We start from the raw sequence: 6,270 nt of genomic DNA, 5'->3' as shown, positions 1-6,270 counted from the left end.
AGATATAGTGTCGAACCAGTCCCGCTCGGCCAAGTCGTGTTGAATCCTGCGCTGAATATGAATGGACCGCCCGCGGAGAGCCAACGTCAAACGCCCGACGAGGACACACGGTCGTTCTATAGGCTTTACTAATATTCCTAAGTGCATCATCAGCCGCTTGACGCAGCGTTGCACGAGTTCTGATACGATGCAACCAGTACGGTGCAGCTTACAGCAGCCTCTATCCCGCTAACCATACCACTCTCTCGTCACTTGCCCTTCAACCAATCCTCTCCCCCTCGCTCTGTCGCTCCTTCTCCCTCCCCCCTCTCTCTCTCTTTTCTTCTACCTTTCACGGCCGCGATCCCCACTTCCCGTGATTACTTCCGATTTTATCCTAGACGCAAAAATTGCGCCGCGGTTACAGCCACGACCTCCGAAAGAATGGTAATGCGGAGTAGCGCGTGTACTCTCTGTGTATGTTCTTTCTATGCTTTCTGCGCCTTTTCTGCGAATCATAGGCCAGTCCGGAGGTGGAGGAGAACCGCAGTGGGTAAAAAGAGGAGGACAAAGATAGGCCAGTAAACAGGAGCCGGAGCATTAGAAACTCACCCCCTTAAACGCGCGCGCGGTGAACGACCTCGACTTCTTTTAAGCTCCGCTCGCTTTTTGTCGTTTCTCGAGAACCGCGTGAAAAAATTCCGCAATTCTGTTTCTCTCAGTTAATAATACTCGCCCGCGTCTCCTTAAAACGTCGTCTGAGCGTCGTTTTCAAACTTATGGTAGTTTTCGCGCTCATGAGGTGTTGATGACATTGAGATAGGGGAGACCGGGTTCAAAGGATATGTTGACCATGTGCTTTAATTATGTATGCATTGTAAAAGGAACAGTGGAAACAAAAACGCAAAATGTTCCTTTCAGAATATGGTACTCTTCCCTTTCATCAAAATCAGAATAAAATTACAGTTAAAAAATAGAAAAAAACTCATTTGCTCCTAGTTACAAGGTCAATTGTCATCTTCGCGTTCATTCTTTATGACAACAAAGATCTCTTCATCAGAGATTCATACCGAGAACATCACTCTGCGAATCGTCATCTCTCGCGAGACTGCGTTTCCGCCTAGCCCTCTGAGAACCAACGCGTGTACTTCCAATTATCACGAAGGGACACCCGAACAAGGACAATTTCACACAGGTAAGTCCGTGAACCCGGGGAAATATAGAGGAACGCAGAGGGTAGGCGAGAGGAGCGGAGCAAGTGGGTTGCTTGGGCGGGGTTATACGAAACATTCAGACTCTATCCGCGGCAGAGACTGAGGTGGCATTTAAGGATTACCGGAGTTTAGCATAATATCAGCAGATAGGAGAAGGGGAGGACAACAGGCGGGCGTCGTCACGGGGCGATGAGAGGGCGACGGATGACGGGGAAGACTGTGGGGGCCTGGAGGAATGCGCCTTGGGAAGGGGTGCAGGTATTATTCATGGATTACCTCACTTGTCTCGGCTACAATCCTCCCAAAGCCTCCATTAGAATAATTGCTTCTTCATCTTCGCGCTTACGCGGTTGCAGCCGCCCGCTTCGCGATCTTGTCTCTACAGAGAGGCGAAAAGAGAGGGAGGGAGACAGAGAAAGAGAGAGACCGACTTCGCCATCGGGATCTCACTTCATTCACCGTCTGCCGGTGGCAACGCTCGGCGTGTCGTCACGCTACTGTACGCGTGCATCGTTTTTTTCCTCCTATTGTCCGCGAGGCCCATCGCAATTCGACAACTTCGACTCGATACAAAGAAAAAAAACACTATGTCGCGCTTCGAGAGAAACATGTCTTCTCGTCGCGGAGAAACATTCGTCCGGACATAACATAAAAATTTTAGCCCTACTTTCTACCTGAACTTTCTAACATTTGGGTGTACTGAAAGGTCAGTATATGTTTCCCAAAACAAAATTTTGGAAGACTCTACGTTAAGGGAATAAGTTTTGGGGGAAAAGCTCGGGGGAAAAGTTTTAGGGGAAAAGTTTTGGGGAAAATTTCATGATTCAGTCAAAGATATACGTGTTAAATAATGCGAGAGTCAAAAAGACTGCCAAAATAATTTAGTCACCCGAGAAGAACAATAGATAACGCATCCATACACGTAGTCTATAATATACGTGTTAGTTTGGAACTGAATGGGAAGATCCGGAAAAGTCCTCGAAGATCCCGAATGTTTTGACAGTGTAGATAAACAATAGATACTCACCGATGTCCGTAGTCCGTAGTATGCGTGTCGCTTGCCGGCTCGGAACTGAATAGAAGCGTTTGGAAAAATTCGCAAGTCACAAAGATAAATATGACCGCTTTGAATGTCCTGAATGTTTTGTTTGGGTAATCGCCCGGCGCTTATTGACGAGCAACAACAGTTGACGATAGGAAAGGTGAGTTTACACTTTCTGTCTATTTTTCTAATATTTCTGCGCGTCATACACTTTCTTTTCGTTACCGAATATTACATTACATTTTAAAAACATCGAGAAACAAAAGTGTCTAAAGAAATCAACGCGATAAAAACAGGCAAAACAAAACAAAAAATTCTGTTTGTCTAATATCGTTACGTTAATATATCGGACAGCACAAGAAGCATTGAAAGACAACATTTTGAGACTTGTAGCAGATTTTAAAATTCGACTCGAGTTAATATACATGAAAAATGAGGTTCTACTTAGCTTCTTCAAATGGTAGAAAATGTACAAGATGCCACTTTTAAGTTTTAAAGAGGACCTCTCGGCAAAGCTAATAAGTTAATTAGAATTAAAAGAAATTGACATAGATTTAAAAATATCAAAGTAAACATTAAATGTATAATATCGAGGTCAAAAATAGAATCAAAATTTTAACTCAAATTAAAGGTTTTGATTTAGGTAGCCGGAAAATTAAAGTTTCTTGCGAATTTTTTTCAGAAAAATTGATGAAAATAGCAAAACCATGTTCAAAACCCTGTATTGATATCTTTGTTTGTAAGAAATTCGTTAAAAAAATATATTTCAAATATCAAAACAGGCATTAAATGAAATATTGTGAGCGAAAGTAAGATCAAAATTTTGACTCCAATTTGAATCAGTTGTTTTTAATGTTAGCATGACGTTTACAACGTTTTATACTCGAGTTTATTCGCTACAGTAATCGCGTGAGTAATTTGATCTTTTCTAACGTAGCGCGCATTGACTGTATAAAATTGCACACGGAAACGTAACAACGTGGGCATTTCTCCATTGATCCGCCGCACATTTCCCCAAACGTCAAAAGTATCAAACTGCCATTTAGATATTCGCGCATTTCGCGACGCGAACCACCTCACACCGGTTTGCACGCAAATTCCAACGCGCCATAAAGAAGAAACTGCAATATACATCCCGCCACGGAAGCACGAGTGGCAGACCATTAGCCCGGGAGGAAGTCTTTTAAGAACAAGGAAGAGAACGCCCGAGCGATCCCTTGAAGTCCCCGAAGTGCGAGTGAGAAGTTGCCGCGGGGCAGACCGCTCCACTCGAGAACTTCGCGTTCATCGTCGAATAATCGCACCGACTATTCACGGCGTCGCCTTTTAACCCTTTCGGCAACGAGTGACGACTGTAATTCGACGTGCGTCCAAATGTTCAGCCGTCTATATTCACGCTAGGCGAGAACGATCAATCGGACTTTGCTACTTTCCGAAGGAATAATGCAACGAAATCTCTCTCTCTCTCTCTCTTTCTCTCTCGCTCTCTCTCTCTCTCGCGATTTTTGGGACTCCAATTGTCGGCCCCAATTGCCGCTCTATCCCAATGCAAATAAAGCGAGAGTGCATTATCAGCAAAAATATCAGCTAATTTCTATTTGCCTTTCGCAGCAAAATGATAAATGTAAATCCGTTAAAAATCCTTATATCCCAAAGTAGAAGAATTAGTAATGAAATAAAAAATAAAATAAAATAAAATGCGAGGAAATAGTAAGAAAATAAAAAACTTCCGGGGAAAGCTGATCACATGTCAAGATACTAGTTAATTTTTACTATATAAGCTTTACTAAAGAATAACCGTCAAATAACTAAGCAAAGAAATTATATTGAGATAAAACTGATTAATTAGTGGCCAGTATGTAGGTGATTTAAATTCTTAATAGATGGTGTTAAAAAAGTATTTTTATACACCATATTTACATACATTACAAAAATCGAATATACCATGAATTGTTTGCTATTCTTTGCTGTGGATATCGAAGGCAAATAAACCAAACTACATAACGATTTATTTTCTTTCGATATCCAAATAGAAAGTAAAGAATAACAAATAATTAGCAAAAAATTCATGGTATATTCGATTTTTGCTATGTATGTAAATACTATTTCTAAAAGTGGCTAGATAGCTTAATATTAAACTATCTAGCTATCAAAAGTGGCTATCAAAACAGCAAAGTTAACTAGGCCGCAGATAGATCTGAACATATGTATTTGTTCAGAATATTTCTAACACAAGGTATGCAAGAGAGATGTTACTCTATGCCGTAGTAGTAACAGAAGTAGCTCGCAATAATGCTCAACCGCAAGACACCGGCGAAGCCGTCTAGCATCGCGCCAACTGCGGCGCACAAGAAGGAACGATTAATGCCCCTTAAATTAATTATACTGCCGCGTAGGGTAAGGAGTGCGCGGTGAGGGACGCATGCAGAAGGGTAACGTGCTCGGTGGGATCGACGATCGGCGGAAACGAAGCGGGAGAAACGGAGGTGAGCTCAAGGAATCGTCGCACGTACCTGGCCGCGAGATGAAACGGTAACGAGAGCAGCTCGCGGTAACTAAATATTCGCGAGGGCGCGTCGAGACTACGTTGGTAGCGGGAAAGAAAAAAGAAAGACAGAGAGAGAGGGGGAGAAAGAAAACTCCCCGGAAACGCGAAACAGACCGTTCCACCCGCTCCCACAGTCACCCTCTGGCCGCCGCCGCCGCCGCCGCGCGCACGGGGAACCGTAGTCACTACTGGAGACAATTTATTCTCACGGTCTCGCGCGCAATTTGCTCCCGCCACTCCTCCGCCACCCCCTTGTAACGAGGGTAACGAGAATCATCGAATGAAAACCCACCGTCGCGACCTGAAATCGCATTTCACGCGACATTTGCCACGCGGCATCATACCTAGCGTGCCGATCTCCAACCCCACGGCGGCGAGGAGTCCGCGGGGCGAGGCGGCTGCGCGCGAGGGATGAAATTTATTTAATTCTTCGTTTCTCGCGTACGCGCGCTACCCGGTGCGCTCGACCCGCGCGCGCGTGAGCGTCATATTACCGCGTTCCTTACCACTGTAAACAACCGCGCTCCGAGAATTCGCGTTAGGATCGATGGCGAATAAATTGCGTGTATATTTTCTTATAATTAATGAAAATCACCGGGGCTGTTTAATATCGCGTCAACTTTGATACGCAAGAGGGAGAACGATTAATTATACTAACATGTTTCTTCCCTGAAATATATATAAATTATTACGATATGGTTCAAAACCTCGTAAAATAATAGTACCTCGTAAAATAATAGTACAAGAATAGATGGAAGGACATATTTTAATGGTTTGTGAAAGATGTCACATAAAAAACATATCCTGAACAGTAATCAAAATTTCTGGCTAGTTACTGACTCTATTCTGGCTTATTTTCTACTTCGAAAGTTTTAGATAACCTATTTACTGAACTTATTTGCTAAATAAAAACAAAATAGAGAATCAACAAATGGCTTTTCAGCTAATTAATAATCAAGTTTGTTGTTCAAAAATAGGCAGTTCTGTTCTAGTAGTATCTCATTTTCTGTGCATGCTTTCTAATTAAAAAATTTTAATGTTGGTGAGTCATAACATAGGAAATCTTAATTATTAATTAATTATAATTTATTTAATATTTATATATATATTAATTAATTATAATTTATTATATATATAATGTACTTAAGATTTCCTACGTTATGACTCTCACCAACATTAAAATTTTTTAATTAGAAAGCATGCACAAAAGATGAGATACTACTAGAGCAGAACTGCCTATTTTTGAACAATAAACTTGATTATTAATTAGTTGAAGAGCCATTTGTTCATTTTCTCTTCTGTTTTCATTCAGCAAATAAGTTCAGTAAATAGGTTTTCTAAAACTTCCAAAGTAGAAAATAAGCCAGAATAGAGTCAGTAACTAACCAAAAATTTTGATTACAGTCCAGGATTTGTTGATTATTACAAATATGTAATTAAACATTAAATATTTGTGTAATTTGCATTTATACAAAAACGCATATATA

Source organism: Odontomachus brunneus, unplaced genomic scaffold, assembly GCF_010583005.1.
Source record: "Odontomachus brunneus isolate Ranch 3 - 2012 unplaced genomic scaffold, Obru_v1 Obru_scaffold_083, whole genome shotgun sequence".
NCBI classification, from domain to species: domain Eukaryota; kingdom Metazoa; phylum Arthropoda; class Insecta; order Hymenoptera; family Formicidae; genus Odontomachus; species Odontomachus brunneus.
Note: the sequence above shows the minus strand (reverse complement) of the source record.